The 22,606-nt window shown below is 39.8% G+C and overlaps 1 protein-coding gene across 4 annotated transcripts in view; it reads left to right on the top strand.

The window, feature by feature from the left end:
* Positions 1–33: 33 nt before the first annotated feature.
* MYOM1 (myomesin 1) overlaps positions 34–22,606 on the top strand; it is a 153,673-nt gene continuing 131,100 nt past the window's right edge. For 2 of the 4 annotated variants that reach the window (XM_075993618.1, XM_075993620.1), the window contains exons 1-3: positions 34–985; positions 6,267–6,389; positions 9,822–9,898. The gene's annotated coding sequence lies outside the window, so the exon portion shown is untranslated. Of the gene's footprint in view, positions 986–6,266; positions 6,390–9,821; positions 9,899–18,937; positions 19,204–22,606 lie in introns of those variants that run through there. The other 2 variants (XM_012746091.3, XM_012746090.2) reach the window with 2 other exon arrangements.

Below are 22,606 nucleotides of genomic sequence, written 5' to 3'. Positions count from 1 at the left end.
ACCATTCTTGGCTAACAGAGTGGGCGCGTCTGAATGGAAGGGCGGCGGGGAGGGAAGTTACCAGTGTGGTCAGTGGGCGCAGTATTGACCAAGTGCTCTGGAAAGAATTATAAAGCGGGTGACTTAGAACATAGGGGAATATATAATGATTCGTTGGGTCCGATTACTGAGTTTCTGTCTTTTTTGTACCTCTTCTTGCAGTGTACAAAATTTTCCCCCCTTTCCTTTCCGCAGATGGTTGCGTCTGTCCTGTGGCTTGGCCTCCTCGCACATTCCAGGGCACGGCGAGGGGCGGGGCCCTTTAGCACAAGTCCATGTAGGGAAATCGCCGAGCCAGCTGCAGGGCACACGTGACTTTCCTTCGCCACGCCCCTGAGCCTCCGGCTCCAGCTGCGGGGCGGCAGTGCGCCTGCGCGTGACTCTCCGCACAGAGTCTGGTTCTCTGCCTCAGGGTTCCGGAGCTGTACGTGCCACCTGTGAGGGTGCTTTGTGCAAGCGATTTGCGCTCTTCGTGCGGTGTTATTTTATGAAAAGCCCCATCCCATCCATACAGAAGGAAACGTTATGAAGTCCCGAGGGCCCTCAGCCAAGCTCCCACTCTCTTTTTGGCCCAGACAGATTTCATAAGGTCGCGAGTAGCCACTTCAGTTAGGCTGAAGACTAACTCTTCAAAAACGTCTGCTACCGCTCTCCCCTGCCAGATGCTCTCTCACCCCGACTAACAAGGACAGCGCGACTTGGGTGCGACTAGGGAGGAAGACGGGCGACGTTTGCCGCCACCTCTATGATGAGGGCTTGCGGCTTGGTGGGAATAGGAATAAAAAGTTGGATCTAGTCTCAGTTTGCCTTGCCCAGAACAGCTTGAAACTGGTGCTTCTTGTTAGAGGAAAAGAGAAAGCCCTCCCCGACTTTTCTTTTCCCGCGCTGAGTCTGGTGAGAAGACTGTCGTTCTGGCCGCCCCGGCTCTCTGACCTCATCTCCGAAGGTGCGATTCGGGTCCCCTGACACTCGGGTCGCCGTCCCAGCACCGGCGTGCAGTGACTAGTGTGGCTCCCGTGGCCAGAACGGTTCCGAAGCCCGGGGCGGCGCTGGGGTCCTCGGCGCGGAAGGCGGCCCCCACTTCAGTCCTGAGAAGGAAGGCGTTAGTGTAGGCGCGGGGGAAGCGAGATAGTAGTGCTAAGTGATCTGTGGCTTCTGTCTTGAAGGAACTGAGGAGCATTCCGTCTGTTAACCAGTAGCATATTCCAAAGTTAACTGAGAGATCAAGTCACTGTGGAAAAATAACTGCCCTAATTCCATAGGCGACTGACAGAAAGGTGATTTGTTTCCCAGACTTCCCTGATAGTAAGAATTACTTGGAATACTCGTTAATGAGGCAAATAATGGGTCTCCAACCCACTGGATCAGAAGCTTTAAGGGCAGGTCCTGGAAGCCATCGATTTACAGGGGTCTTAAGTGACTCTTCTCAGCGACGGTGGGGACGCAGAGCCGGGGCAGGCGGTGGCGGAGCAGACTCCACAGAGCTGCGTGGTGTGTTTATTGCGCGGGGCGGGGAGGGTGCAGTTTGTTCTCCGAGTGTGGCTCGGGCGGCAGTGCCAGCACCTGCAGTGCATAGCCACCTCCACAGGGTGGTGCCCCACCACTGCTAACGTGCCCTCCAGAAGGAAAACTAGATCACAATGACGGGGACGGTTCCGCTGTCCCTTCAGCTTGAAGACAACATGCTTTTGCTTCTCTAGTGTCGAATAATTTCCTTGTTTGTTTGTCTTCCACTCAGTCAACAGGTATTAAACAGCAGCTGCATTGCCAAGCCCTGATGAGGGCTGCAGTTTATGCTTTTTGAAATAGAGCATAGCTACTACGTTGGGGATGGGAACAGGGAGTGGGGGGCTAAAGGAATGGAACAGAAAGGACGCAGTTATTTTACTATACTGTGCTTTCTCCTTTGGTCTAAATAAAGTAGGGAAACTCGTTACCCAAACAACAGCGAGGAAGCATAGCAGAATTGATCCTTGATATTTATGACCGAAATCAATGATAGTTTTATATTGATCACTTGCATTTTTAAAAATTTAATTTTTTTTTTTTTGACAGGGTCTAGTTCTGTTGCCCAGGCTGCTGGAGTACAGTGGCTGGATCATAGCTCACTGTAACGTCAAACTCCTGGGCTCAGGTGATCCTCCTGCCTCAGCCTCCCCTTCCCAGTAGATAGGACTACAAGTGCACACCACCATGCCGGATTAATTCTTTTATTAATTTTTTTTTTTTTTTTTTTTGGTAGAGACAGGGTCTCACTGTGTTGCCCAGGTTGGTCTTGAGCTCCTGGCCTCAGGCCATTCTCCTGCCTTGGCCTCCCAAAGTGCTAGGATTACAGGCGTGAGCACTACTCCCCACCACAATTTTTATTGCATGTAAGAAACTATTGAATGTTGAGCGACATGGCTTATGTTCCGGTTTTGCCTGTGTAAGTGGAATTCTCATTCTTCATATGTGAAATATGTATGCTGTAACAGTTAGCATTACTCCAGAAAACCAGTAGGAGGAGCTGCTTTGTATTAAATGATTAAGGGAGTTAAATCTATGTGGAAATTAATTTTAGAACATCAAGACTACCATCAAGACTAGTGTATTGAAAAGGTATAGAAAATTCTACATATGTAAAGAATTGTTTTATTTAATTTAATCAAAATTATTTTTAAATTCATAAATGATGAATAAGAAAAAAGAAATTATGTGAAATTGAATTAAGCATATTTGGGAAAACTTATTATTTTCATACTAGTAAATTTGAAAAAATAAGTTCAATAGATAAATTCTTAGAAAAGTTAAAATAGTAAGCGAGAATAAAATGCAAGAATAGACAATAATGAGTAAAACAAATCAAAAGAAGAAATAAGAATTAAATAGATAATAACTTATCTGGCCCTGATAATTAATTGAAGAAATACTTGTCCAGTTGTTAAAAGACAAAGATTCCTAACATCATAAGCTGTTTTGAAATACATAGCTTAACATTGTGGGTACTAATAATAGTTTGTTAATGAATGAATGTAGTGATCAAATTGTAATTACTGAATTAATTTTATGATACAAATATTATTTTTGAACACCCCCCCTAATGAAACTAACACCTAAAACAAAAACTATAGTTTAGGCTTACTTTAGCCAATTCTTTAGTTTCCTCATCTGAAAAAGGGCATAATAATGCTACTTTATTCAGTGGTTGTAAGGATCAAGTGAGATAATCCATGTAAATTTCTGAGAAATCAACTTTGGTTCTGTTGAGGCATTGAAATTTGAGATTTGTAGAGCAATTAGCCTACTCCGACTAATTAATATACTAATTCTTTATCTACTTGACTGGAGGAAACAAGCTGAACATTCGCACTTTAAATTAATGACCACAGACTTTAAGTGGGCCTTCAATGCTCATGGTATGTCTCTAGTCTTCTCATGCTACTGTTTTCTTAGATGTCACTTTTATAACTTTTTTTTTTGAGACAGAGTCTTGCTTTGTCACCCTGGTTGGAGTGCAATGGCATCATCATAGCTCACTGCAACCTCAAACTGCTGAGCTCAAGTGATCCTTCCACCTCAGCCCCAAGAATGCTAGGATTATAGGCATGAGCCACCACTGCCGGCTGTCCCTTTTATAACTTCTATCTCCTTATACCTCTAACACCTTACACCACATCCTCACTCTCAGTTGATGACCTTGCTTCTAAGTCACTGAGAAAAGAATGATTCTCCAAGCTCCCACCAGCACATTTACCCATTTGCCAACATATGTCCCCATGTGTTGTCTTCTCTCTCCTCCCCATGTTAACTAGAGAGGAACTCTTCTCACTCTTATAGTAACTAGAGAGGAACTCTTCTTGGTCCTATAGAAAGCCAGTTCTCCCATTTTCTCACTCAGGTCACACCAACAATTCTGCTCTCTCTTGCATCAAGTTCTCTCTATTGGATTATTCCCATAAACAAGGATGCTGTACTGTATCCCGTATGGGGTGGACAAATAATGCTCCCCCCAAAAGATATCCACATCCTAATTCCCAGACCCTGTGAAGATGTTAAGTTACATGGCAAGGGAGAATTAAGGGAGAAGATGTAATTAAGGTTACTAATGAGCTGACCTTAAAATAAGGAGATGATTCTGTATTATCCCAGTGGACCCAATGTAATCACAAAGGGTCTTAAAAGTGGAAAAAGGAAGCTGAAGAGGACTTCCAGTGAAAGATGTGACTGTGGAATAATAGTCAAAGAGATAGAGTGTTGCTAACTTTAAATATGGTGGAAGGGCCCAGAAGCCAAGGAATGCAGGAGGCCTCTAGACACTGGAAAAGGCAGAGAAACAGATTCTCCCCTAGAGCCTCCAGAAAGGAACAGAGTCCCACTGACACATTGATTTTAGCTCAGTGAGAGTCCCACTGACACATTGATTTTAGCTCAGTGAGATCCACGTTGAACTTCTAACCTACAGAACTCGAAGATAATTTAAATTGTGTTGTTGTAAGCCACTAAGTTTGGGGTAGCTTGTTATATCAGCAATAGAAAACTAATACACTATGTTACAAACAACAAAAAGCCTCTTTCTGAATGCACTTTCCTTCTTCAGCTACTGTTCTATTTCTTTGCCCCCTTTTAGAAAACTCTTTAAAGGAATCCTTGCTGGCTCCAGTTCTCTCTCTGTCCCCAACTGTTTTTTACTGTGACAAAATACACATGACATAAAATTTCCCATCTTTAACACGTTTAAGTGTACAATTCAGTGGCATTAAAAACATTCATAATGTCATGCAACCATCACCACCATCCAGCTCCGAAACTCTTTTCGTCTGGTAAAACTCAAATTCCATGTCCATTAAATGATCACTCCTATTCCTCCTTCCTCCCAGACCCTAGTAAGCACCATTCTACTTTCTGTCTCTATGATTTTGACTATTCTGAGTATCTCCTATAAGTTACGAAATCATAGAGTATTTGTCCTTTTGTGACTGGCTTATTTCACTTAGCATAATGTCCTCAAGGTTCATTCATGTTGTAACATATGTCAGAATGTCTTTCCTTTATAAGGCTGAGTAATATCACCTTGTATGTGTATACCACATTTTGCTTATTCATCCCTCTGTTGATGGACACTTGGGTTGCTTCCACATTTTAGCTGTTGTGAATAGTGCTGCCATGAACATCAGTGTACAAATCCAGTTCTCTCTTGAACTCACTGTAAGAAGTCTTTTCCCAACTACTCCATTGCACGTGTGCTCCTCAAGGTAACCCGTGACTTCCACATCCCCATGGCTAATTCTCAGTCCTCAAATGCACTTAACAAGTTGATCACTTTCTTATCTTTGAAACACTATCTCCTCTGGCTTCCAGAATGCCACACTCTCCTGGTTTTCTCCTTTCTTATAGTTACTCTTCAGTTCCTTTGCCAATTCCTCCTAATTTCCCTGATCACTTGGAGTAGCCCAGGATTCAGTGCTTAAATCTCTTCTCTTTTCTGTCCACATTCCTTTAGAGCTGACTTTACCCACTCTCATGGCTTTTAATACTACGTATATACCAATCATTCCCCAAGTGTGTATGTAGCCAAGACCCCTGCCCTTTACTCCATACTCATATATCTAAATACTCATTTGACATCTTCATGAGCAAGTCTTAATGAGCATCTACACCTTCATACTCTGAAATTGGTCTCCTAATTTTACCTCTAAAATCTGTTCTTCCTGCTCATCTCCTCCATCCCTGTTAATGGCCATTCCATCTTTTAAGTTGCTCAGGCCAGAAACCTTTGACTCATCTTTGCCGCCACTTTTTCTTTTATGTACCCTATCCAACCTTTCAGTCAGTCCTGGTAGGGGTTTCTGTCTAGTTGTTCCTAGAAGTATCTTCAGGACCTAAAACTGTAATTAGCACAAGCTTTTGGTGAAGTCCTTCAAAATATATCCAGAATGTGACTATTTCTCACCACTTCTACTACTATCATCCCATCCAAGTTATCATCATCTCAAGCCTGGATTTTTGCAATAGCCTCCTAACTGGTCTCCTTACTTCCTTGTTCCCTACAGTCTGTTCTTCACATAGCGGACAGTGTGCTTCTTCTAAAATAAAAATTAGATTGTGTCATTGTTCTGCCTGGCACTCAGAGTAAAAGCCTATGCCATATATGGCCTAAGAGGCCCCAACCTCTCCTCCTACTTCCTGCCCTTCCCAATCCGCTCAGCCATGTTGATATCCTTAATGTTTTTTTTTTTTTTAATTTGAAGAGTCGGGTCTCACTCTTGTTCAAGCTGATCTTGAACTCTGCTATCCTCCTGCCTCGGCCTCCTGGAGTGCTAAGATCACAGACATGAGCCACTATACCCGGCCCCTTAATGTTTCTCCGAGGAGTAAATATTTTCTCACTTCGACAACTTTGCGTTTGATGCTCCTTCTCATTTCAATGCTCTTTCTTCTAATTTCATTGCTTGCACCCTCAAGTCTTTCATGTCTTCTTGCAGATATCACCATCTCAGTAAAGCCTTCTATTTCCATTTAAATTCCCATCGCCCATCTTCCACCCCCAGAATTCCCCTCCCTTGCTTTATTTTTTCCATTGCATTTATTACCTCTGACACACTATATACACTTTGCTTATTTTGTTTACTATCTCCCCTACTAAGTTCCATCAAGAGGATTTTCTGGCTTGCTTTGTTTACTAAAGTATGCCAAGGCCTGGAAGAGTAGTTAGCACATTATAGGCACCCAGTACATAGAAATACATATTGAATGAATGAATAACTGGAAGGCAGAGCATAAGAGGGGAAATGTAGAAATATGAGGCCAATGGGGTGAGCAGGGACGATATCCCGAGTGGCTTCTAAGGTCAGTGGGATACCACTGATATGTTTTAGGTATGATTGTATTCTTTTAAAATTGTTCTGATAATAGTATTGAGGATTAGCAGAGGGTAAGCCCAGGAGAAGGAATCAAGATTGCTGACAGATGGTAAGGCCACTCATGGACATAAGGAATACAGGAGGAGAAATAGTTTGGAAGGCAGGGTGTGGTGATGGTAGGAAATGACAGCTGTCATTTGGGACATTTTGAGGTAGTGGATTAGAATACAATACTGAAGCCTTCACCAAAACACAGCACAATAGGACTAAAAGAAAAAAATATCAAAGATCTGTCAGGAGTCATGGAGGCTGTATTGAGACAATCCAGTGTATATTTAATAGGAAATCCAGAACAAGATAAAATGAGAAGGATGGAAAAAACATTATTAGGAAAGATAATAACTGAGAGTTTTTTGGACTCAAAAGAGAGTAAAAAAATCTTCATTCAGATGGAAAATGCCCTCTGAATATCAAGCTGGAAAAATAAAATCTAGACCAACTCACAGCACTGTAAATTTTTAGAACATCCAAGATAAAAGAAAAAAAGAAATGGTAAAAGCTGCCAGAGAAAAAAGAGTGTCTACAGCGGAGTAATAATGACTGGCAGCTGCTTTCCTCCAGCAATATTGTTGCTGAAGGTGGGGCAGATACCTCTTCAAAGTGCTTTGAGAAGCACCACCCAGTCCTCACACAGTGTGGGTTAGGGGGCTTGGTGCACAGCACACTGACAACTCTCTCCAGAGAAACTTGGATGCTGTCTAGCAAAGAGAATGGAACTTTAGAGCCATTTGGAATTGGATTCAAATCCCAGCTCTATTTTTTACTAGCTGTGTGGCTTTGGGTAACTTGCCTAACCTCTCTGAACCTTAGTTTTCTCATTTTTAACTTGGGGATGATAACTGACTTGGAGAGATTTTGTAAAAAATAAAATAATATCTGCAAAGCACTGGTACAGTATTTGGCCCCCAGTAGGCCTCAACTAATGGTAGATATTTTATTTTTATATTAACAGATTAATAACGATCTCAGGAAAAATAATTAATCTCCATGGCAAAGGTCAAAGGATAGCTCACACAAGAAGAAAGCCAAATAGTGGGCTAACATTTAAGGAAATGTCCAGCCTCACAAAGAATTTTTAAAATACATTTAAAAATAGCTGAGATACATCTCACATCTGTTAAACTTTCTAAAACAAATTAATTAAATATCTCAATATTGATGAGGTATGAGGAAAGAGTACATTCATATTTAGTTGGTGGCATTATAGATTAGCCTAATTATTCCAAATAGCAATCTCATAAAACGTACCCTTCAATTCACAGTACCTTCTTGGAAAATACTTCCCAAGAAGGTAATTGAAAATGAATAATACTTCTATTTGTACAAAATATTTATAGCTTTCTTTTTAATTCAGAGGCTTTCACCATTTTAGAACTGCAAGAGACCTAAGATATTATTTTTTCTCTTGGGCTGCATATTAGAATTATTTAGGGGCTTTTAAAAAATACTCATGTTCATGTCCCATGCCAGAGATTCTGAGTTAATTGTCTTGGAATATGGCCTCAGCCTGAGTGCTGTTAAAAGCTCCTCAGGTGACCCTAATGTGTAGCCAGGAAGGAGAACAACTTTTCTAATCTCACTGTATTCCAGGATCTGTGAAAAAACCAGAACCAGATACGCTAAAAGTCTGTTCAAAAGGACACACACAGAGGTGATAAAAGAGCTAGGTTGAAAATGAAGACACCCATAATGCATGCTTCCAACTTCTGGTCCTGGTGAATGATTGGAAATATCCATATGCTCAACATTTAGAGACTAGTAACACATTATGGGGGAGTAATACAATGCATTAATTAATTGTTATTGAAAGGGCAGCCATGGACAGGGAAGAATGTTGATGAGAACCAAGTGTGATACTGGTGCATTTGTTGCTGCTCATCATGGAGACCCCTAGGGAGGGGCACAGTTCTCCTTTCATGCTCTTCACACCTGGTGGAGACCAGGTGTCCAAGTCTCCCATTTCTGTAGTGAAAGGAAAGGTTATCAACGTCCAGGACTGCTGAATGGTGATAGATCAACAAGAGTCCCTTGTCCCTTCTTTTATTATAGTGAAATGTATATAACATAATAAAATCTACCATTTTAACCATTTTTAAGTGTAGAATTCTCTGGCACTAAGTACATTCACATTATTTTGCCTCCATCACCACTACCCACCCCAGAACTTTTTCATCACCCCCAGCTGAAACTTCATACCCATCAAACACTAACCCCTAATCCCCCCTCCCCAGGCCACCCTCACAGCCCCTGGAAACTACCATTCTACTTTGTGTCTCTATGACCTTGACTGTTCTAGGTACTTCATGGAAGTGGAGTCATGCTGTAATTGTCCTTCTGGCTTATTTCACTTAGCTGCACTATGGCTATCCTCAAGTTTAAGAGCCCATTTTTTTTTTTTTTTTTTTTGAGACAGAGTCTCGCTTTGTTGTCCAGGCTAGAGTGAGTGCCGTGGCGTCAGCCTAGCTCATAGCAACCTCACACTCCTGGGCTCGAGCGATCCTTCTGCCTCAGCCTCCCGAGTAGCTGGGACTACAGGCATGCGCCACCATGCCCGGCTAATTTTTTATATACATATCAGTTGGCCAATTAATTTCTTTCTATTTATAGTAGAGACGGGGTCTCGCTCTTGCTCAGGCTGGTTTTGAACTCCTGACCTTGAGCAATCCGCCCGCCTCGGCCTCCCAGAGAGCTAGGATTACAGGCGTGAGCCACCGCGCCTGGCCTAAGAGCCCATTTTTAAGGATAAATTATCCTCCTTCCTTCTCTCTACTCCCTTGTTCTTTCCACCAAAGGTCCTTTTCCTTCCAGATTGAGGGTCACTCATCCTGGGATCCTTGCTCTCCTGTTCTAGTGGCTACTCTGCCTTTTTCTTCTTCTTTTCAGGCCCCGTCTTATCTGGTGATCAGCATAGAAAACGCCAGCATTGGAAGCTTGCAAGTCTGAAACTACGGAGTCTAAAGGTTGGTTTTGTTTTGGTTTTGCACCTTTTTTTTCTGTTTCAGTGTGGATTGGGGAAAGAAAGGGAACATGGGGTATAAAAGAAAGAGAAGAAGGAAACACAGAGACATATACCTGTTTTAATATAAAAATGGTGTCTACATTATTAAAATAATTGAGAAAGTTACAGAATTTTATCAGAAATGATCTTAAATTTATGATGGACTATTGCATACAATTAAGCATATTAACTCGATCTGGGTTTTATGAATTTGAATCTGGCTCTAACCATTTTTAGCTGTGTGTCTTAGAGCAAGTTTCTGAATTTCTCTGTACCTCAGTTTTCTCATCAGTACAAAGGGCATAATAATAATAGTACCTGCCTTATAGACTGTTGTGAAGAATAAAGCTAATACATATAAAGCAGTTATGATATGACCTGGCAAATAGTAAGTACTATGTAAGTGTTAGGTATCGATAATTTTTAGTCAGTGTTCTGATGCTTCATTTGGTTAATTATATAAGAAAAAAATCAATTTTAAAATTCAAAATTGCATTATTTATAATAGCCCCAAACTTGGTATAATGCAAACATCCAATAATTGATAAATGGATAAGCAAAAAGTGGTGTATTTTTCAATGAAACACTTCTCAGCAATAAAAAGAAACAAGGTACTGAATCATGTAACAACATGGATGAAAATCAAAAACAACTTGCTAAGTGAAAAAGCCAGACACAAAAGATGACATATTGTATGATTCCATTTGTGTGAAATTTCTAGAAAATTCTAAACTATAGAGACAAAAATCAGGTCAGTGACCTGATCAGGCCTAGACCATAGATGGGACCAAAGATTAACTGCAAACAAGCATGAGGGAACTTTTGGGGGTGATGAAAGTGTTTTAAAATTGGATTTTGGTGATGTTGTACAATCATATAAATTTGCTAAAACTTACTGAGCTTCAATCTTAAAATGGATTAATTTTATGATGTATCAATTATACTGCTATAAATTGTTAAAAGATAATTCAAAATAAATTGAAACTGGAGAGTCAGATCTGCTGATCTTTAGTTTGGTTGTCATTTTAGAAAAGGAAAAACCCTTTATTGTTTTGTAAAAAATAGCACATGTTCATTGTTGGGAGACAATTCTCCATGGGTCTCTCATGTTTCTTCACATGTTTCAGACAAGGCTCCACTCTCCTTTGTTCCAGGCTGCTTTTTCAGGGTTGTTTGTACAGTGAACAGCCTTTGAAGACAGAAAGTGTCTCTAGCCAGAGCAAAATACAGATATGGTTGCTATCCAGTATAATAAGGAGCTTTTCTCCCTCTGCAGCAGGTATGCTTAATGCTTACCATAAAAGGTCAAGATTCCTCTCCTGTGATGAAGCCTACTGGGAGTACAGGTGTCATCAGCCTCTTCATGTTGCCCTGTGGGAACAGGGGGTTGGCAAACCAGTGAAGGACAGGCTGATGCTGTGGCTGTTGCTATTGCTCTTTGCCTCTGTCTTACCACTTCTTCTGGCAGCATCCATGAAATTGTAGCAGACTCACTTATTAGTTTGCAAATAGGGTTAGATCTCTGACCTCTCAGTTCTTTTTTTCAATTGTGGTAAAATATATATAATGTAAAATTTACATAACATAAAATTTACCAGTTTAGCCCTTTCTAAGTATACAGTTCAGTGGCAATAAGTACATTTACATTGTTTGTGCAATCATCAATCACCATTATACATCTCCAGAACTTTTTCATCATCCCATACTGAAACTCTACCCATTAAACATTCATTCATTCCCCTTCCCTCATCCCCTGGTAACCACTGTTCTACTTTCTATCTCTATGCATTTGACCACTCTAGGGACCTCATACAGGTGGAATCATACATATTATCTCTATGTCTGACTTATTTCATGTAGCATAAAGTCTTCAAGGTTCATCCATGTTCTAGCATGTGTCAGGATTTCATTCCTTTTTAAGGCTGAATAATATTCCATTCACAGTCATTGATGCTAATTATGTTAAAAAATACAAAATAAAAATATAAACAAAGTAAAAAAAGAAAATGAAAGAAAATATCTCCTGATTTAGAAGTAATTATCACTGACATTGGGTGACCATCATTCCAGACATCTATTTATGAATAGACAGAAAAAACACATAGAAATAATGTTAGACAATGGGCTTCAGAGTCTTGCCTTCTAGTACTTACCTACAGCTCCCTTGAGCAGGAAGCCTTCTAGGTTTAGAAGGTTGGCCCACTCCCAGAATCCACTCACCAGCTCCTGAGCCACCCATGTAGGTTAAGAGGTACCCAGTTCTCCTCCCCTCAGCTGAACAGGCCACACTGACTCTTAGCTCTTGTTTTTCCCATCTCTGAGTAGTCTCTAAGTCCTGAGAAGTTGTTGTATACCACATTTTCCAGTTTTCTTTATACAGCAATTATTTACTAAATGCCTGGTATGTGTCAGGACCTATGCTAGGACTGGAAATACTTAGCCATAAAGATCCAGCTCCTACCCTCAAGTAACTCACAGTGCAGAGGGACACAGAAAAGTAAACACATAATTTAAATACTGCATGATAAACTTCTCATCCTAGTGGAATTAGGGATGTGTTCCAGAAGGAGATAGCATGGTGTCTTAAAGGAGTGGGAGTGAGGGAAGTGCTGTGCTGGCAGCAGAACTATCATGTCAGAGGCCTGGAGTCTGAGGATGTGTTAGGAGCTACCTGTGGTTGGAGTTCAGGAGGCAGGCAGGGAGGTGGAGAGGGCAGAGCTGGAGAATTATGCAAGCTCAGATGGTGAAGATCCCCTTATGCCATGCTAAGGAGGGCACCTGGGAAAGAACAGGCAATGAGGGGCCACCTGAAGGTTTAAAGTGGCAGAGAACAGAATGAACTCTGCCTGAACGCATTCCCCCTCAGTCTATAGCTGCAGCCTGAATTCTGTCCTTGATACCAGTGCCTGGGTCATCTTAGTCTCCACTCGGGCTTTCTCAGGCAGTGCACCCTTAGTGCTGACAAATGAATGGATCACAACTTTCCATAGTTCTTTGGCAAAGCCCATGTAAAGTATACATTAGGGTTAAAAATGAACAGATTCATGAACTGGTATTTTGTTTCTATAGTAGTTTGGTTCTAGTTCTAGTTGCTAATATACCATTGTATGAAAATACTGATGGAGGCAGCTCTCTTCTCAAAATACAAGATTTTGAAATTTCACCATATTTCTGGAAACTCAAATGCATCATTTAGTGACAATCGTTAGCAGATAATGAAAGGGTAGTATTTCAGTCCAAGTCAACCAAAATTCTGGCAAACCACAGGAAGGTAAAAATAAATAAATAAATAAATAAATGACCAGGCTTGGCTGCCTGACCTATTCTTTGTCCTCAGCCATAATATAGCATGCAGAGTAGGGGCAGGAGGGGCATGCTGAGAGGAGGGTATGCATCAAGGTTAAAACATATGTATAGTCAACTTTTCATGATCTTGGGACTTATTAAAGGTGGTTAAGGCTCAACTGGGACTTTGGACATGCTTGAAATTTAGGATGCAGCCCACTTCTATTGAGTTCTGTTCTCCTTCACCTCCAGAAGGTATAGTCTAGGAAAGGGGGTGCCAAGCCTTGGTGGGGGAGGCTAGGAACACTCCTCCACCTCTTCATCAATGAGAGTTTCAATGAGGGCTGCTTGCTATCCCCCTCTCCTTCCACTTGTAAAGAAGTATTTTATCAGCCTCTGCCCAATTAGCCAATAATCCTACAGCTGGGTGCACCTAGCAATTACAGGGCTTCCCTCCTCCTGCAAATAGAGGAAGAGGGTTTGGATAGACAAAGTGAAGGTGGTTGTGGTGCAGGTGGGAACTGAGAAGAGAAGAGAGAAAGATGGGCAACTAGTGAAGAATAGAAAGTAATTCTGGTGCAGCATTCACAGAAAACCAAGGCTACTATAGAATTATGTTTGTGCTTCCGGGTGGTCTGGAGTCTCGTCTGGGGGATAGGGCAGTAGGTGAGGGTATGAGCAGGGCTTGGCACCCTATCTCACCACTCCCCTGCCAGTGCTGTACCATGGCAGGCTTGCTCCCTTCCAGTGCCAGGCTGTTGGCCAGCAATTGTTCCCCCATCCTCAGTGGGGAGGGAGCCCACAGGGACCACTCACAGCCTGTGGCTTCTGATGCAAGATGTTGACTGCATTAGCTTAATTTTGCCATTGCTCAGATACAGACAATATTCAAACTAGATCTAATTTTAGGTTTACATCTAGTTCATCTAGTTTAGATCCAGTTCATTTAATAACTAGATGAAATTTGGCTTCTGTTACAGCCCCCATCCTCTAGCCATTTTCACCATTGCCCCTCATCCCAGCTGTGCCTTCCCCCCACCTGCTTCTTGTTATACACAAAGACTTAAAAAGAAATAATAAGCTACTAAAACATCTTCCTGGATAATTTTCAGTATAGTGAGGATTAAAGTCATAAAGTGACATTCTCAGGAAGGAGTATTTCAGGACAGGAGCTCTAGCAGGTAGAAGCAGACTTTTTGGATGAAGGAAGATTTATTTTATTCTTCCTCCAAATTGCTCTGCACAGAATGTTGCTAATCAGCTTATGAACAAGGCAAGAATAGAACAGTCACTTTTTGGATTGATAGCACAGGTTATTAGAGCTGGAAAGCACCTTAGACATCATCTAGCTCAAACCCTTTATTTTATAGATGGAAAAATGGAACTTCAGAGAAGTGAAATGATTTTCCAAAGCCATTCAATGAGCAACAGGATTAGATGCCAAGTGCCTTCTCCTATCAAAAAATATAAAGACATATATATTTTAATTAGGCACCTCTGAGATAGGAAGAATACAACAAATTTACAGCTTTCAAAAGAGCTCACTGAATAAATTATTTAAGCTTTTCTTTGTATGAAAAGCATCTGCTTTGGAGAAATATTTCTTAAAATTTGGAAATCCTTGACCCCAGGGCCTGTGTCAGTTATTTTTGCCTCCTGTACTTACCATAGTGCTGTGCATATTAGGCGGGCAATAAGTGATATCATTAGATTTACTTCCTTAATCCCTATCTTAAAGAAGAGGTATTCTTTTCCTGTTTGTCTTGTACAACTAATCATATCTTCCTTCTGTACTGTGTCTGTCATTTCATCATTTCACCTATCACATTGTAACATAATTATTCTTAAGTCATCTTTGTCTACTCAACTACATGGTGGCTACTTTGAGGGCATGAGTTAGTCAGTTGGATATATGCTAGGGCACAGCACAATGCCTGCCATAGTCATAGCTTTCCAATAAAAACTTTAGGAACTGAACCGAGTAAATGTAGACCTTTTTCCACATTGTCGATGCATGGGTTTTGTTAACTAAAACCAGCAACTTAAGAAAAAACTTTCTTGATTTCAGTTGGAGTTTAATTTTTGTTTTTTTCTTTATATTTAATTTATAAAGACTATTTCTTTTATTTATTCCCTCATACATAGAATAATGATTTGCTACTATTTAGTCTTCTGCTATAAAATGAGAATGAGGTAGGAAATTGCTAGGTGGCTAAATGTAATAGATACATTTAATTTGACTTTTAGGTTATACTATCATTACACTCACTTCACACTTATAAAAATATTAATGGCTTTACAGTTAGTTTGAGGAGAGAATGTATCTATTTTAACACTACTTTTGAAAAAAACTATAATTCTGGAGCAAATATTTTCTGAAGTTTCTAGACTTTAATAATTATATGCTTTTTGTGTATTTGTTTGTTTTTTGTTTTTGAGAAAGAGTTTTGCTCTGTCACCCGGGCTAGAGTACATTGATGTTATCATAGCTCACAGCAGCCTCAAACTCCTGGGCTCAAGCGATCCTCCTGCCTCATGCTCCTAAGTAGCTGGGACTACAGGAGTGCACCACCACACCTAGCTAATTTTTCTATTTTTTTGTGGTGATGGAAGTCTCACTTTTGCTCAGGCTGATCTGGAACTCCTGAGCTTAAGTGATCCTCCCACCTCAGACTCCCAGAGTGCTAAGATTACAGGCATGAGCCACTGCAACTGTCCAGTTATATGCTTTTAAAATGTTATTTTGCATTAGATGGTTTTCTGAGAATTTTGAAATTAATAGCTGATTAGCACTCCATTAAGTTTTCAGAATAATTATACATCTATAAGGGCATTATGTGTAAATAAGAGTAATTGACAGAATCCACATCTATAAAGAAATTGTGATTAAATCACATCAATTGATTTGTATGAGCCCAACTAAATTTTTCTTCTTTAATTTTACTTTATTAACCAATACATCACTGTATGTAATTTATTATCTGGCTAATTGTACTTTTGATAGATAAGTTATTAGACCCCAAATCCATATGATGCTACTGCAGGAAGATCATTTAGGAGACTAGGCTGTATCTAGCTCATATTTCTTTTGCCCAATCTTACTGTATATTTGCTTGGAATAAATTCTTTGGCTTTCCCTGGGATCTTGAATGTCAATGAATAAATGATAATATTTTAGTTTTTCCACAGTATATATGGACTTCTCTCATTTTTGCATTCTTAACAGGTATTAAAGTTCAGTAAATATTTCAATGTATTAATGTTTGCAGCCAGTACGTTTTGATCTAATAAATTATCTGTTACGTAAGAAACATAAATGAAACTCTTTTGTAATAATTCTTCCTTCTAATGGACATTATTGGCACATGGTGCTCCTTATCTATCCACAAACACAGGGACACACACATACACACACACACAGAGTTAAATGGTTGAGAGGCAGTACAGTATGATATATGGAAGGCAGGGCTCCATGTAGAACAGTCCTGGGTTCTAATCCTATGTCACATTCTAGTTGTGTGACTTTAAGAATGTTAATCTCTAAATCTAAATTTTTTAATCCATAAAATGTTTTACAAGCATGTGATCATCAAATAAGATATTGTAGCCAGTATTAATGCCTAGCGTGTAGCCAGTAGTCATTAAATGTTAGCTAGCATCATGAAGATTTATATCTCTTATATTTGGTTATTTTCCCTCTTTCCTGCTTTGAGAAGATTTCAAACAACTCCATATTCTCTAGAGAAGTGGCTCACCAGGAACCTTTGCAATGGATGGTGGATAAAAGTCAAGAAAAATCACTGCATTCTATATTGGATGTTTAGAGAACAAATGGATGCTTGGGGAACATAAAACTTGGAAAATTCTCTTATGGATTCAAGACAGCTAAAATATCAATATGCACACTTAACAAGAGACATATTTAGGTAAAGAAATACCAGGCTGAGTTCACTAGGTAACTAGATCAGAACTAAGTAGAATACATTCTTTCATAAACTTTGGGCAGCTAACCTCTGTTGAGTGGAGACCTACATTGCACTTGAAAGACCATTTCCAAATATCTAGTTTCTTTTTTTTTTTTTTTTTTGAGACAGAGTCTCACTTTGTTGCCCAGGCTAGAGTGAGTGCCGTGGAGTCAGCCTGGCTCACAGCAACCTCAATCTCCGGGGCTCAGCGATCCTACTGCCTCAGCCTCCCGAGTAGCTGGGACTACAGGCATGCGCCACCATGCCCGGCTAATTTTTTGTATATATATTTTTAGTTGGTCAATTAATTTCTTTCTATTTTTGGTAGAGACGGGGTCTCGCTCAGGCTGGTTTTGAACTCCTGACCTTGAGCAATCCGCCCGCCTCGGCCTCCCAAAGTGCTAGGATTACAGGCGTGAGCCACCACGCCCGGCCCAAATATCTAGTTTCTTATCAACAAAATATCATGGAGGATACAGCAATACATGACTACAGGTACATGGGCTTTGGAATCAGATCTCTCTCAATGAATTGCATTTATGATGTCTGCTAGCTGTGATCTTTGGCAAATGCCTTTACCTCTTGAAGCCTTGCTTTCTTCAGCTACGTAACAAACCTAATGATACCTACCCTCAGGGTATTATGAGAATTCTATGGGATCATGTACATGAAATGCCTTTCCCAGTGTCTGGCATGTGATAGGTCCTTAGCAGTGTTACCTGTAGTTAGCACCAAGAAAGTAATTATAAAGTATACTATAATATTGAGACTGTTCAATATTTTAATAGATAAAAGTGATCTTTATTTAGTTGACATGTAATAATGTCGTTGTCAGAACATAAGTCAACATATCAGAATACCAACCTGCACAATGCCTATACTCTGAACAATGAGCTTTTTTATTATTGCTATTGGTAATAATAGTTGCTATTTACTGAATCTTTATTATGTGGCAGTCACATAAAGGCTTTATCTGCATTATCACATTTAACCTTCACAGCAATCCTATAATTTGCATATTATTATTCCCATTTTACAGAGAAAGAAACTGAAGTTTAGGGAGGAGAAATAAATTGCTTGAGAGTGCATGAATACTAAGTGGTATCAATGGCCTGGACTGTAGATCCGATCTGAATCCACAGGGCAGACTCTTACCACCAGGTTACACTACCTCTTAATTGGCCACACAAAAAACAAAGAAGGAGAATCTCTTGTCACATGAACTGACCCTACTCTGAGTTAGGAAAGATAAAACTTGGAGTTGCTTTTCAAAAGGCTCTAGTTAATGAACAGGGATTCAAATATTTGGACTTGAAGTTGTGACTGACTTTGTAAATTTTTGTGAAATGAGAGCGGTGACTATGTATTTTTAGGCCAAAATTGCCACCACATGTAACCCATTTGTTACTTGTTTTGCCTCTAGTTTGCCTCAAGTTCTTTTTTTACTTTGTATCTTTTAAATGTACTGTACATCTGTTATTAACAGCACACCCAGAACCATATCTTGGCATTAAAATTCCATGAAGTCCACTTTGAGAATCAGATTACCACACCTATTTTTAGCTCTCAACCCAAACCACTCTTTCCATTACACTTTTAAATATCTAGTGATAAATGACACTGAAAATAGTTCTTATCCCTCCCACAAAAAAAAAAAAAAAAAAAAAAAAAAAAATCCTGTTTGGTTTAATCAGGCCCAAGCCATTGACTGGCTTTAAAGTAATTACATTGCTAAAGCAGCTACCTGCCTGTGCCTCTCTCCTTCTCCTGGTTTGGGACTACCCTCCCCATGTGCTGCTATATTTATCTGCCTTGTTGGCCATAAAAGGCTGGCTGTGTGGCCCTGACATTCTACTGCCTGACCACATGCATTATTTTTGAACTGGCCCCCAGGGTCTAGCCTTTCCTGTCCTGCCTTCTAGCTTCTTCTTGGATTCAACCTAGGTGGAGTTTTCATTCTCTCATCCAGCTCCTCGGCATCAGAACATTTCCACCACCCTTACTCCTTTGCAAACTGGTAAGTGTGACATTGAAGCAGAAGAATGCACTTGATAGTTTATGTGCTTAACACCACTGCGGTGTAAGTGGTTTCTTTCTATCCTCTGAGCTCAGCAGTTTTCTCAGAGATGTCAGAATAGCTTCGAAATAAGAAAGTGAAGCTCCAGGGAAGGAAAGCAGAACAGCAGGGTGCCAGTTTGGGCTGGCACAGCTATTCTCTCAGGTCATTGTATTCTTTTTAAATTACGCTGCTATTCCTGGAACCATAAGGCAGTCTTATTTGTCTCATATTAAATCAGAAGTGTGAATTAGGTGCTCTTTCCAGGTGTGGTTTGGTTGAAATTTGGAATGGATGAGGGACAGGAGATCTGTGTTTTTGTTCCTCTATGTGCTCATACAGTGCTCCCTGGTTACAAATTAGACCAAGAAGAGGCAAATTAACTCTAAAGTCATTAATTTATAATTCAGTGATTTTGCTGTGTTTATGCAATGTGGATAAACAAATGAGTGCACAGTGATATTCCCAGCCTAAAAACGGTTAATATTTGAGAGGCAGTATAGAGGCCCACATGATGATCCTTCTATGAATAATTTGCATCAGAATTCGTCCTCTAATGCCTGTGCAAAAGTATCATATCAGAAGTACAGCTATGGAGTTTGTGTTTCTTCCTAAATTCCCAAATTATTTTCAGAAAGAAAATTTAATTCTTAAAGAAACAAAAGACAACCAAACCATCTTTTCTCCTAACATTCTCCAGCTCATGTTGGGGATAATCCTTGCTTCCTTGATGAAGAGGAGGTGGCTGTACCTTCACTCCAGAGGTCAGAGCTGTGAAAATCAGCTCTGTTAAAGTCAGACCCTGTTTACTTGTAATATACTATCTATGTGAGTGGAATATTAAGTATTATTAAAAATAAATATATTTGGGGGAATAGAAATAAAAAGTGTAAATAGTACTGGGACAAGATATTGAAAGATTTTATTTTGTGAAAATAACAGCGTTTCAAATCATCTTGGTGTGAATTTAGCTTATAACAATATATAGGAAGGTCTTTTATGATTTATTTGAAAATCATTCAAATAATATTTGCCATGTTACAATATAGTAATGTGTCATTACAGAAATTTATTTAGTATCTTTATGATTGCCTAACATTCTATATTAATATATTCTAACCCTTTTGTTTTATCAAAATTCATCTAATAATTATTCTGTATATTTTATAGCAGAAAATAGTGCTCTATTTAGGGGTTGAAGCAAAGTTGCTTGCTAGTAGCTATTTTTTTCTCTTAGGAAATGCCATGTAGACTGATATCTTCCATGAGTCCTAAGATAAATATTTCTGGAGTGAAGTTTGCTGAATTTTCTTCTCTAGGGAATACATGCTGACTTTTTAAATAGTTTAAATAAAAAGTAGTTTTGAACTTGACAAAAAATATGCAGAAAACTCTTTAAGAATTTCCAAAAAACTGATTACTTCAAAACTAATTCTACTCATAAAATTGAAAAATAACATTTCAGAACATGCACAAAAGCATTGAGAAATTGGAGGTGGGGGGCTTTCATAAAACTATTACTTCATTCGAGGTTGTAAGTGTATTTGATAGGCTTCCTGTCAGTGGACAAATTATTCGAAAAAATTAAGGTGATGTGAAGTCTACCTCCCTAAGCTAAGCAAACGTATCATTGACTTTTGGTAGAACTGTTAGCTCAAGTTCACAATGTTAACTACCACACTGGTGACTGACGCTCTTTTTTTTTTTTTTGCACACATCCATCCTGCAGAATGACTGACGCTCTTGTTTCTTTATGTGGGAAGACTAGAATCCTTTAGATGCTTAACAGGGCAATTTTTTTTTTTTTCTGGTTTGAGACAGTATCATTTTGAAGGGTTTGTGAGATTTGCAAGAGCTTGTATATAACATTAACATACTCCAGAGTTCAGTCTTCTAGGACTTTCTTTTCCATTTATAATGATTTTCATCTGTTTTCTTGGCTTTCAAGAAAGCCAGCTGTGTGCTGCTGACTGCCAAATGTAGATCTCCATCCTGGACCTACCTCCTGCACACCAGAGCCACGTATCCAGCTTCTCACTTAACATCTCCACTTGGAGGTCTAGCAGGCATCTCGCACGTAGAACATCTCAAACCTATCTCCTGTTCTTCCATCCCAAACTGATGCTTTCTCACATTCCTCCCCATCTCAGTTAATAGCAACTTCATTCTTCCAATTGCCTGGGCAAAAATCTTGCAGTCATCTCTTTTTTTTTCACATCCTAATTCAGAACTTTTAGCAAATACTGTTGTTTCTACCTTCAAAGCCTGTGCAGAGTCTGACCATTTCTCACACTTCCAGTGTTACTGTCATCTCTGGCCTGGACCATGGCAGTGGCCTTTGTATTTGTTTTCTAGGGCTTCCATGACAAAGTGCTACAGACTGGGTGGCTTAAACAGCAGAAATTTATTTCCTTACAATTCTGGAGGCTAGAAATTCAAGATCAAGGTATCGGTGGGGTTGGTTTCTTCTGAGGCCTCTCCTTGGCTTGCAGATGGCCATATTCTCCCTGTGATGCCACATGGTCTCCCCTCTGTTATTTATGTATCTGTGTCTTTATTTCCTTTTCTTATAGGGACATCAGTCATCTAGGATTAGAGTTCACCCTAATGACCTAATTTTAACTTAATTTCCTCTTTAAGGACCCTAATCTCCAAATACAGCCACATTCTGAGGTATTAGAGGTTAGGACTTCAGCATGTGAATTTGGGGGAATACAACTCAGCCCATTAACAGTTTCCTGGTTTTCTCTCTTGTTCCAGTCTGCTCTTCCAACATCAGATATCAACAAAAGTGATTCTCAGTTCAAAGCCTTCCAATGGCTTCTCAGCCTTTTCAGAATAAAACCCAAGGTCTTTTTGTCACCTATAAGACCCTATACTATCTTCCCTTCCTCCATTCATACTGCTCTGAGATCTATACTTCTCCCTCCCTCCCTATCCCTGCAGCCTCACCGGGCAATTTGCTATATCTGAGGGTGTACTCATTCCTCAGTGCCTTTGCAGAATCTTCTCTCTAGAATACTCTTCCTCCATATAGTCTCATGCTCAGATGTCACTTTCCAGGGAAGCTATCCCTAATGAAGCTGTTTAAAAGTACATCCATCCCTTTTCCCTGCTTTATTTTTCTCTATAGCACTTATCACATTCTAATATATCGCATACTTTACTTATTTTTTTTTCTCTATTGTCTATCTCCTACAGAAGAATATATAGTTCTATACAGGTGATTGGAGCTGGGATTTTGTTTGTCTTGTTTACCACTGTATTTCCTGTGCTGGAATAGTCCCAGGCTCATAGTAGGTGCTCACTGAGGTACTTACTAAGTATTTGTGAATGAACACCACATCACTCTCCATCATTACAT

Source organism: Microcebus murinus, chromosome 17 (genome assembly GCF_040939455.1).
Source record: "Microcebus murinus isolate Inina chromosome 17, M.murinus_Inina_mat1.0, whole genome shotgun sequence".
In the NCBI taxonomy this organism is placed as follows: Eukaryota; Metazoa; Chordata; class Mammalia; order Primates; family Cheirogaleidae; genus Microcebus; species Microcebus murinus.
Note: the sequence above shows the minus strand (reverse complement) of the source record. Positions and strands in the feature narration are given on the sequence as shown.